We start from the raw sequence: 12,900 nt of genomic DNA, 5'->3' as shown, positions 1-12,900 counted from the left end.
TTGAATGTACAATGTTCCCAATGCATTTTTGTTTATGGAAATTAAAGCTATTATAAGGATTTTGAGCTTTATTCACTTTTTTAAACACTGCTGTTATTCTGAACACAACTTTATTTATTGAAAATAAACTATACAATAACATATGTGTGTGGATAAAGTAAGTAAATCCTTAGGAGTATCATATAATTTGAAGGTGAAATCAGAGTCTGGTGTTTTCAGTCAATGGGATGACAATCAGGAGTGAGTAAGAGACCCTCTTTCATATAAAGAAAGGGATCACACATAGAGCAAATCAGTGGATGTGTATCACAGCTCAAACAAAGGTGTCTGAGGACCTCAGAAAAAGAGTTGTTGATTCCCAATAAAGCTGGAAAAGATTACAAAACTATATCTAAAGTCTCCACCAATCAACAGTCAGACAATTGTTAACCTACCAAGAAGTTGTTGACCATCAAGGATAACTCCAACTGCATACGTCTAATAGTCTTTGAGGTTACAAAAGAACCCAGGGTAAATTCTAAGCAACTAAAGGCCTGTCTCTCATTGGCAAATGTTGATGTTCATGAGTCCACCATCAGTAGAACACCGAACAGCAATGGTGTATATGGCAGGGTAGCAAAAATATTGCTGTCTGTCTACAGTTTCCTAAAGATCATGAGGACAAACCAGAAGGATAATGGAAGAATGTTTTGTGGACGGATGTTTTTATGGCTTAAATGAGGAGTGCTACAGTAATGATCAGACACTGAAGTGAAGCAATCGGTATGGTGGGAAACCCGGTGTATACCTGTATATGGCAGAACCTAGTCTTATAGTCATGGTAAAGTAAATGCAGGATTTAATGAGACAAAGTAATTAAACAGGTGCACAATGAAAATATAAAGAAATATGAGAGCCGGAAACAGAAGGAATCGGCAGGCATAAACTCTAGTCCAGTGATCAGGCCAAAAGGTCGGGTTAGGCAGAAGGAAAACAGAGTCCAAGGACAAGCCAGAGGTTGCAACCAGGAAATCCAATAAGGCAGGCTAGGAGGGGACAGGAGCACAGGAACAAGGCTGGGAATCATGGAAAGAGGGAGAGTCTCAGGAACAGCAAACTCAGGAACAGGAATCAGAACAGCAAGATCTGGGCTATGAAGCACGAGCAATTGTCAGGGACAGGCTTATAAAGGTTCATGATTACAGGATGAAGAACACATGGAACTAATGAGGTGGGCAGAGACAAGGGAGCAGACAGAAAGAACACAATGAATACACAAGTAGGTGGACTGGTCTGGAGCAGCCGTGAGTGGCTCAACTGGCAAGTGCACAGTCCCAGGATTAAACATCTCAGAGTTTAAATCCTGGCTGGTCCTGACAGTTAGAGAAAGAAAAACACTACATTCCAACATAAGTTTGGGCCTGGCTTGCCATCATTGATGGAACAATGAATTCTGAACTATATCCGAGAATTCTAAAGGAAAATTTCAAGACATCTGTCTGTGAACTGAATCTCAAGAGACAGTGGGTCATGCAGCAAAAGAATGGTTAAAGAAGGATAAAGTTAAATGTTTTAAAATAGCCAAGTCCTGACCTTAATCCAATTGAAATGTTGGGAAAGACCTAAAGCAAATGGTTCATGGGAGGAAACCCACCAGCATCCAAGAGCTGAAGCTGTTCTGTATGAAGGAATGGGCTAGAATTCCTCCGAGTTATTACCACAAAATGGTTAGTTGCAGCTATTGATGCACAAGGGGGTCACACCAACTATTTGAGAGTACGAATTGCTTTTGTCACACGCGGATATATTATTGGATCTTTTTATTTCAATAAATACATGACCAAATATATTTTTTTTTTTCATTCATTTGTTTAATTAGGTTTTCTTCATGTACTTTTAGGACTTCTTTGAAAATCAAATGATGTTCTTTAGAAAAAAAAAAGGGCTCACAAACTTTCCTGCACCACTGTACAGTATATATTATACAGTCTAATATCAATTAAAACTCTGAGCAGTTGATCAACTTACAGATTCTGAAAACGCTTAAGAACATAGAACGTGTTTATCAAAGCCTCTCAGCTAAGTCCTTGTGATAGACGTGTGTGATACATAAACCACTGGGCCCTATGAATGGAAGCCACATAGAAGGGGTCGTCCGGTACGCCACAAATATATACTGTAATCTGCGAGATAGCACAACAGACGGCCGAGGTGTGAAATGATTTACTGTAGAAGGTTGTCAGCATCCTCGTCTTAGAATGAGTGACTTTTAGGAGGAAGGGTGTAGAGAAGTTCAGTGTTACATTCGGAAATGCTGTCATTCACTAAGAGAATATGTGTCAGAGGCTTTTGTAATCTCAAAATTCCGTCACAATCAGTAAGTTAAAGCTGTTTCTGTTAATTAGAAGACTTATGGTGGCTTTTGAGGCATGTGTAAGTGTTTATGGAACACTTACGCGCCTAAAATAAAACCATGCCGTTTTCAGTAGGATAATTACACATTGCCAGTCATTTCATATATAAACATTAAACACAATTTGCTTAATTTCCAACTAGGGATCTATATTTTAAAAAAAATCTTTTGGTTTTCTAATACTTTTTCTAAATTCCCAATGGTTTTTATTCTGTATAACTTTCTATGATACTATACCAACAAATCAAGTGAAAAATCCTCACAATTGGACTCATGGGGCCCATACATGGAGCACTTGCACCTGTACCACTGAAAGGCGTAAACTTCACTCTGCATCATTGCCAGACCTTAGCATGCTCCCTTCTTTTTCCACTCACAAAAACTTCCATATGTGTCTGGGTGGCCCCCTTCTGTCTATATAGAAAAAATGTTTTTAAAAATCCTCCAGCCTGCCCACTAGGACCGAAACTCGGGATAGGCACCCTTAAGGAACGATGGTGGGAGTTGCTGGGCATGAACCTCTTCTGTCTCCCTTCCCGTAGTTTCAACCCGTCTTTGGGGTATGCCTATCAAAGAGCGAAGTTAGAGGTCGCCACAGTCCTCTAGAGTGAAATTCCGCCACTCTCCATTCATTTCTATGGGATTTTGAAAGGCATATTTATCAAAGGATGAACTTTTACTTTCACCCATTGATAAATACTCTTTTAAAATCCCATAGAAATGAATGGAGAGTGGTGGAATTTCACTCTAGAGGACTGTGGCGACCACTAACTTCACTGTTTGATAAATATACCCCTTTAAATCCTGGGGATCAGTGCACTTGCGCTGGAAGGGACTGGGCGGAAGAGGTGAGTAGGAGGGGGGAGCACATGGGGGTTTACCTTGGGCACTCACAAACTAAGGTCTGGCACTGCTGCCTTTTGACACTTGTCATTAAATCTGGCAGTGGATCTGAGGCAAGGCAGGTGCCCCTCTCTTCCATAATAGGCAAGAAGAAGGGGGCACTCTGAGGTTTGGTGCCTTGGACTGCATTGGGGCTAAATACTTCCCTACTAATATGAGTTGCTAAATATATTGCCTTGCACAGGTGATGTTTACTGAAGCATTTCACTGTAAATATTGTGCATGTAATCACCACGATTACAGATTATAAGGTTTGTGGGTATATGTATCAAAGAGTGAAATTAGAGATCGCCACAGTCCACTAGCGTGAAATACTGCCTATCTCCATTCATTTCTATGGGATTTTTAAAAGAGTATTTATCAACGGGTGAAAGTGAAAGTTCATCCTTTAATAAATAAGCCTTTGCGGAATTTCACTCTAGCAGTGATGTCTAACGTCACTCTTTGATAAATATACCCCAAGGTATAGTCTGTGCTGGAGAACAGCTGCTGAGGAGCCTGTCATTAGCCTGTCTAATTCCATTAAAAATAAGAACGGGATCCTTGGATGGGTACAGATCAATTGGGATTATGTTCCAAGTGGCACAAGCCTTACAATAAGAAGACAGAGGGGTTTTATACACCAGTAGATTCCTCCAGCAGACATAATGGCATCTATTCAGATTAGAAGAAATGAGGGTTTGTCTTTTTATAAAAACAAGGTTTGAGAGCTAAAACCTTGTTAAATTGGCCCTTTGGCCCCTGCTTCTGCTAATCCCCTATATATACAGTATATAATATATAATTAAAGGTGTATGCAAAAAAAACACATTATTTTTAAATCTTGGGTAGTTGGCTTATGTCTTGCCATGGGTCCTCCTGTGGCTGCCAACACCATCTTGACAAGCTAGGGCTTAGTTGCCAGTGTCATACTAGTCTGCCTTAAAATAAAGTTGTTTATGTAATTATTGGGTTTATAGAACATAACAACACAATTTTAAATAACCTCAGCATTTTATATATGCATCAAAATTAAATTAAAAGTTTTAAAGGAGACATATTTTGTAAATAAAAAAAAAAGAATATACCAGTGCATTTAACTCTTTTAGATATAGAAGGAATGTGTGTGTTAAAGTATTTCTGGTTACTTTATTGAAACTTTCTACAAAAACCCTACTAGTCCCGCCCATTGGTTCCAGTTCCTGCTGTCTCCTTTCCCAGGCTGTGTATGGGAGCCAACAGCACACTGCACTGTAGGATAGGAACCAATCAGCAGCTAGCAGGACCTGATAGGGAACTGAAGCCTGTCTGTGCTTGTGTGACTGCAGGGCTGCGATTGGCTGTCCCCCTTCTACTGTGCTTCATGCAGGCACTATTAGGACACGCCCACCCCTCATTTGAAACACAGACAGGGACCAGAGAAATCTATGGAGAGTTCCAATAAAGGGGCTATATTTAAAGATATTAATTTACAGTCAATATAAAAGCAGCACCATATAGTATACATTATTGCCTAAAATGTATGGGGGTTTCATTTTTCCTATATGTCTCCTTTAATTATACTATGTTTAATTAGATGTTATTCTTGATGTGGTACAAGAATATCTTCATGGACTACGGAATCCTTTGTTTAAATGTTTTTTTAAATAGTACAGATGTTTCAAGAGCATTCTACTTAGTGTATAAATACTTGGGGAATATCCACTGGTGTTACTAGCCCTATTACAATAATCTTGTAATACTTTCAGAGGATAAACTATTCCAGAAACAGTTCTCCTGTACTCTTGCCTGGAGACCGGAGTGCATCGGTATGAATATAAGCAGTAAAATATAAACTCAAATGACCTGATCACACATAAAATTTGGGCCAGATTCATCTATTTTGTCTCTTCTAGAGAAGACACCTGGCAATATTTTGCTATTGTTTACAAACGGTCTGTACATAGAGTAATCTTACTTGCAGACATTACAAATGGGATACAAATCAAAAAAAGCTGAAGAAAAAGGGGAAAAAATCTTTATGATATATTGTCTCGGGCATAGTCTTCGTTCAACCTTTATGTTTTCTTGTTCTAAATCATATTTTATTACTTTTTATGCTATTCTGACTCTCTTAAGTACATAACCATTTGGAAGTGGAGGCCTTTGTGAATGAGAGGAGTCCATCGCACCACATTTGTGTCCAGAACTAATTTAAATGGATAACTCTGAAACGAAAAAAGGTTATTTTTTTTTAATGGGGATGACAAATATTTGGCAATGTCAAACTCACTGGAAATATGCACGAGGTGATATTAACTATTATACATTATTTGGGTCAAAAAAAAAAGAGATTCACAACAGCCAACACATTTTCTTGATTTGCAAGTGTTTTAGTTGCCAGCTGGCTAAACACATTCACTTGGTCCTATCAGAAAAAAGATCACTCATGACCATCACTCTAATTAAAGCCAGAACAAGCCAGACAGCTACATGGAGCAACTTATTTAACCATGTGTAACTCTTTAAACCTGAAATCAGCTGGGGCTTTCAAGTATCTTGTTAATATAAAAGCAGTAACCATCTTTCACAGGCAGATAATAGTGGATGACGGGAATTGTAGTTATTTTCTATAGTGATGGGCGAATTTGTCTTGTTTTGCGTCGGCGAAAAATTTGCGAATTCCCAGCGAGATTTGTGAAACAGTGAATAATTTGCGAAACTCGAATTTTTTAAAGTCAATGGGCGTCCGAATAATGTTGACACACCCGGTTTTGACGTGAGCAACTTTTCCGACGCACGTCCAACATTTTTGACTTCGCAGGCGAATTTTCGAAAATTTTTTTTACTAATTTTCTACCTAAACCCTTAAATACCAGTCACATTGTCATGACCTCAGACACAAGTGCTACAGAAGCAAGATGTACAAAAGGTGTAGCTGCGCTCTGCACCTAGTGGGAAATCCAACCCTAAGCACAGAGCCAGCATTCACTCTAATGCATAAGTTAAAGGAAAACTATACCCCCAATGTAGGTCTCTATAAAAAGATATTGCATAAAACAGCTCATATGTAAAACCCTGATTCATGCAAATAAACCATTTTCATAATAATATACTTTTTTAGTAGTATGTGCAATTGGGTAATCATAAATAGAAAACTAGCAATTTTCAAAAATAATGGCCTCCCCCTGGGAATCGTACGATTCACAGTGCACAAAAACATACCGAATAAACAATACATGTTAGGTCACATGAGCCAATTAACCGACAGAGTTCTGTCTTTTGCTTCCACAATTCTTCCTGTTACAGTTAGAGCTGCAGTATTTCTGGTCAGCTGATCTCTGAGGCAGCACACAAACCATCACAAAATTGATGTTCAAGACAAGAGATGTAAAAAGGGAATATTTACTTAAATATATATAATGTACCATACTGTATCAGTTTGATGAGTTTCTTTAATATGCCACTTGATTTGATATAAACTATCTGTTGCTTAAGTGTTCATTTCAGGGTAGAGTTTTCCTTTTAGGGACAGGTTAGCAGAGCCGGGCCGACAACTAAGGGTGCCTGAAACAAATATCACCCACAACACCCCTCTCCTGACATGCTAATTTAAGCTGACTGACCGCTCTGGATCCACAGTTTGCATCAGTTGCTCTACAGTGCTCCAGAGTGCTCCGTGCAGCCAGGCATTGCTGGTTTGTTAGGAGCCAATTGATAAATAATCATTAACAATACTGAGGTTCAAAACCAGATGTTATTATGAAATGCAAAAAAAGAGACAAACCCCAGTATATGGAGCAGACAATAACAAGTCCAGGTTTTGGAAGAGATTTATCATTTCCTACAGACTACCTCCAGATGAGTTGCCAGTGAGTCACCAGGGTCAGTAGATGAAGGACCACCTGGATCAACATCAGGAGCTGGAGGACATCCCAGATCATCAGCAGGAACTGAAAGTCCACCCAAATCTGCTTGCAACCACTACTGAGTCAATGGCAGGTTAATTGCTGCATACAGCAGGAGGATCACTGCCGCCAACAGTGGTAGCAAGTGGAAGCCACGGCAGACAGGTCCTCGAGGCCAGCTGCCCAGCCTCCAGTGCCTGCTCCAGGGCTGACTGCCCCGCCTTTGTTATTTACACTAGGGACAACTGCCCAACTTCCAGTACAAGCTCCAGGACTGATTTCCCTCCAACACATTTTTCTGGTACCAGTGATCTGGTCCCTTGCCAATCCTCCAGCATTGCTAAAAATGCTCCCATGCCTAGTGGTAGATATAAGAATAGCAGGCAACAGTAAAAATCTTAGTCCCACCGAGGCTCCTACATTGAGTGTGAGAAACATAAGCTTATCTGAAAAGAGTTACATTGTGAAGTGCTGGCTCTTTCTGAAAGCACAGGATCAGGGTCAGTGACCTGAGATTGTTGCCTACATACCAATAAAAAAAATACACTTGTTGGTTCAGGAATAAAATTTGATATGGTAGAGTGATTTATTTGTAATGGAAACAGTGATATGATCCCTTGTGGCAGTTCACCGACACATCCTGCTCATAAAAGCACCTGTCATTAGCAGGCAGTGGTTGATATAAACAGTACATTGTATAATATCCATGGTGCTGGGGTCTCTAATAGCCAATGTATGGGTGATATGATACCCTGGATGTCAGAAAATAGATTTGTACCAATGTCACAGTGGCACCTATTTTAAGTGGATTGCTGTGTCCTTGCATTGTTTCTTTCCTTGAACTGTTTGCTTTTTAAAAAAACTTTCTTTTATACTCTGAAATGACATAGGTATTTCCACACCATAAGCTCATGTATGTGTGATACTTGTACACTACTTTAAACACTTAAAACAGTCATATCCTGACAAAACCCTAAGCTGGGGGGGCGTGGCTGAATGGCTGGCTGATCAGACGCACATCCTAGCAGCTCCTCGCACCGGGACCCGGGAACCCTGCTTAACTACCTCAATAAGCTGGGAATATGGGCAAATCGTCCAAAATAACTAATACCCCTCTGAACCAGAAGGCTCCGGCGACTAAAAAGTCGAAGGAAATAGCTGATTTCTTTGAGAAACAGCCGGATCCCTCCGTGCACGCAACCAATATGGCGGAAGACAGTGAGGCCTCGTCGCAAGGTGCGTCACCACAGAAAACGGCCATTGAGGCGGGAGGGCTACCGGAGATAATAGCCGCGTTACCCACGAAGGAGGATCTTATCCAGCTCCTGGCGAGTATCAAAACTTCTCAGCGCACTGAAACCGAGATCATTAAAACGGAAATCTCCACGCTTGCAACGCAGCTTCACACAATTGAAACGCGCCAAGCGGAGATAGAATCTCATCTTACTAGGCACGAGTCGGCCATCTCGATGCATGCCAGACAAATCTATCTGCTTCGGAGGGGCTTAGAAGACGCTGAGAACCGAAGCAGACGGAATAATATCCAGATACGGGGTATACCGGAGGACATACCGATTGCTGAGGCTAAGCAACTGCTCGTGGAGCTCTTCAACAGTTTATTAGGGAAGGACAAAGATCACGACATGCCTATTGATCGGTTTCATAGAGTGGCTGGTGGCAGGCCGGATAAGCCTCGTGACATTCTATGCTGTGTCCACAAGTTCACTACAAAGGAGCAGATCTTATCCAAAGCAAGAGAGGTCAAAAACCTACGAATTGCAGAAGACAGCATAGAATTGTACCAAGATCTAGCTTTGTCTACCATCACGCAGAGACGACTGCTACGGGAGACTACAGGCAAGCTACGGGAGCGCAATATTCAGTACAAATGGGGCTTCCCATTCGCTTTGATAGCCCGCCACAACGGTAAGAATTTCACCCTGAAGGAACCTGACGATGGAGAACAATTTTTTCGCAACCTGGGCGTTCCTCCACCAGACCTTTCCGATTGGGCGCGGTATGTGTATGGGCCATCGTCCAAAGATTCGCAACATGACCCTGTTCAACAGGGTTAGCTCCGATTGACGAAGGAAGGATCACTTATACCGCATGCTGCAACAACTGTTGGGTAATTTTTTCTGATTAAGCGGCCACTTAGGCCCTGAGTTTATAATTACTTTTGCCGCAATTGACTTGTTGTTGTGACTACTAACAGCTACGGGCCTACATCTTGGGAGTGTACCCTTCTATTGCAATATGTCCGACCTGCAGCCTTTTGTCTTTTTGCCTTCTGGATGGATGGCCTACCCTTCTTCATCCTCAGCGAATAAGTTTCCCCCCCCCTTTTTTTTTTTTTTCCCACGTCCACGTTCAACGGAGCACAAGGCCGTTTGTGGGAGCACCAATTGCTGATTATCATGCATAGCCTTGTTTGAAATGTTCGAGGCCCATGTGTGTTAAATTGGGCAATACTTTTTATTGCTGGAACTTGCCAGATACTATTCTCCTACGTTTGAAAGACCTATTCTTGTCCTTTAACAGTGCTTGATGTATGCAGACAGGATAATATGCTGTTAGCCAGTCTTTTGCCCCCTTTTTCATTTACTAGTTCTATGCATTTTTTTTTGGTTCGGACTTGGGTTTGGTCTATTACTGTTGATGTTTCAATTGTTTGGTTTCTTATTTGTGATGGGCATGATTTTATTCTGAGCTGGCTGAGTGGGAGGCGGCAGGCTAGAGGCGTAAAAGAGAGCTGATATAGGGGGTACATTATACTGCACTGTTTAACTGCTCTTTACCGGTTTGATGTATAGGCCCATTGTAAGAGAGGTGACCGGGCCCCGGGGGCGGGGTTCTCGCTTACAACACCCACCACACACCACTTCCCCTCCTTAATACTCATATCTCCAACCAATACTACCCTGGAGTTCATTTAACCCAGTAGGTAGCAGAGTATATCACCCCTTTCACTGCAGGTGGAAGGAAAAGTGTAAATAGTTATTTTGGTCACTTACCGACCTTCCCTTGTTAACCCTCTCCTTTCTTATTCCCAGCTACTGTTGTTGTGACACCTACTGGTAGCATGGCATCATCTAGGTCATTGGACGCACGTAACACATTTACTGTAATTTCCATTAACGCAAACGGACTAAACTCCCCACAAAAGCGGATACTCCTTTCTGCTGAATTAAAGCGGCACAAAACACAAATAGCCTTTATTCAGGAAACGCATTTCAAGAAGGGGCACATACCCAGGTGGAACAATCCATTTTTTCCAGACATATATACCAGTTCCCCCCAAGACACAAAAACAAGAGGCGTGGCGATACTGGTCTCTAGGAATCTGAATTTTTCACTCGATGCCATTAAGAGTGACAATGATGGGCGATATGTATTTATCAAGGGTACAGTAGGACAGCAAACATACACGTTCGCTAACATATACTTGCCTAACACTGATCAGGGCAAAGAATTCTCTAGAATCACTCAGAAGTTGGAACAGTTCATGTCGGGAATTCTTATTTAAGGGGGAGATCTTAATGTTCCATTAGAGCCACATCTGGACTGCTCCTCCGGGAAGTCCAGCTCCCCACCCACAACCGGTACTAAAATTAGAAAATTGCTACACAAACTACTATTGGTTGATGTTTGGCGTACCCAACATACTAAAGACAAAGATTTCACATTTTACTCGGCTAGACATAACATCTATACCCGTATAGACTACATATTTCTTTCGCAACATGCATTGGCTGAGGTCCAGGATTCGCAGATTCACGTCCAAACATTTTCCGATCATTCCGCTATTTCTGTCAAATTATCCCTTCCAAATTTGAGCAACCGTAACAAATCCTGGAGGTTTAACGAAACCTTTCTGAAGGATCCGGAGTTGGTCAAAGAAATAGGCATTAATTTGCAGAACTACTTTAAAGAAAATTTGACGCCTGAGGTTTCACCAGTCATTTGTTGGGAGGCCCATAAATGTGTAATTCGAGGCACTTTGATAGAAATAGGGGCCAGACGGAAAAAATCACACAAACGACATATAGAAGTGCTACTGGCAAAAATTAAGTCTCTGGAACTTTTGCACAAGCAATCCTCAGTTCAGCAGCATGCGCAAACACTTGCCGAGGCTAGACAGGAACTAAATGTTAGACTTAACGCATACGCCAACCGCATCCACACATTAATTAAGCACAAATTTTACGAACATGGCAACAAATGTAGTCGGTTGTTGGCTAGTGCTTTGAAACAAAAACTTGCTAAAAATTACATTCCTAAAATCAAAACAGAGACAGGAGACATGGTCCATCTTACCGACAAAATAGCAGCAGAATTCGAGAAATTTTTCACGAAAGTGTATCAGACGGATAACAAGTCTGTAGACAATGAAAACACTCAGAAACGTCTTGTTGCACAATTCCTTCACCAGCAGAATATGCCCAGACTTTCACAGACCGCCAGTGCTCAACTGGACCTGGACATATCGGTGGAGGAGATTGTAACTGCAATCTCTTCAACACCGACTGGTAAAAGCCCAGGCCCAGATGGCTTTCCTATGACATATTATAAAGAATGCCAGCACTTGCTGTCCCCACATTTATGTAGGGCCTTTAATGCGTTGCAAACAGGAAGCACACTATCACCCCAATCCTTAGAAGCCCAAATTACTCTCTTGCTGAAACCCAATAAAGACCCTACTGACCCGGGGAGCTACAGACCCATATCATTAATCAACAATGATGTAAAGCTACTGGCCAAAATTATTATGAAACGAATACAACGCATACTTGAACAGTTGGTTGATCCGGAACAAGTAGTTGGCTTTGTACCGAATAGGGAAGCGAGGGATAACACGAACAGGTTAATAAATTAATTGTATCATGCTCAGACCCGATTCAAACAAATGCTTCTACTGTCAACAGACGCGGAGAAAGCGTTTGACCGGGTTAAATGGAGGTTCATGTTTGAATGCTTGGAAAAATTTGGTTTTGGTCCTAGACTATGTAAATGGATAAATGCTTTATACACTAACCCTACGGCTAAGGTTAAAGTGAATAACCTACTCTCTAACCCGATCTCCATACAAAACGGTACACGCCAAGGCTGCCCTCTCTCCCCTACCCTGTTTATTCTGACGCTGGAGCCTCTCTTAATTGCTGTACGTAACAACCCAGATGTCTGGGGGCTGGAAATAGGAAATCGACATCACAAAACTGCCGCATATGCAGACAACCTGCTGTTCTTTATAACCAACCCCATCATCTCCTTACCAAACTTGAACAACCTTTTGTCCAATTATGGGACTGTCAGCAATTTTAAGATAAACCATAACAAATCATACGCTCTCAATGTCTCTGTGCCGGCACGAAGCATACAAGGTCTTTCCCAGAACTTTCCTTACAAATGGGCGTCTACTGAAATAACCTATCTGGGCATTAAATTAACGAAACACTACAACACATGGGTGGAACTCAACAATGCCCATCTTTTTAAGAAACTGGAGTCGGATTTAAAGAGATGGAGATCTTGCACATTCTCGTGGTTCGGTAGAATGAATATAGTCAAGATGAATGTGCTTCCATGAGTGCTTTATTTATTTCAGGCGCTCCCACTCAAGCACCCTACTGGCTGGATAGATAAATTTCAAGCGGCAATCACTAAATTTGTTTGGCTAGATAAACAACCCAGACTGAGCAAACGAATTCTGACCAGACCCAAAGTATCGGGAGGAACTGC

This window comes from Xenopus laevis, chromosome 1S, assembly GCF_017654675.1.
Source record: "Xenopus laevis strain J_2021 chromosome 1S, Xenopus_laevis_v10.1, whole genome shotgun sequence".
Taxonomy (NCBI): Eukaryota; Metazoa; Chordata; class Amphibia; order Anura; family Pipidae; genus Xenopus; species Xenopus laevis.
The sequence above is the reverse complement of the archived record's forward strand: the minus strand, read 5'-3'. Positions refer to the sequence as shown.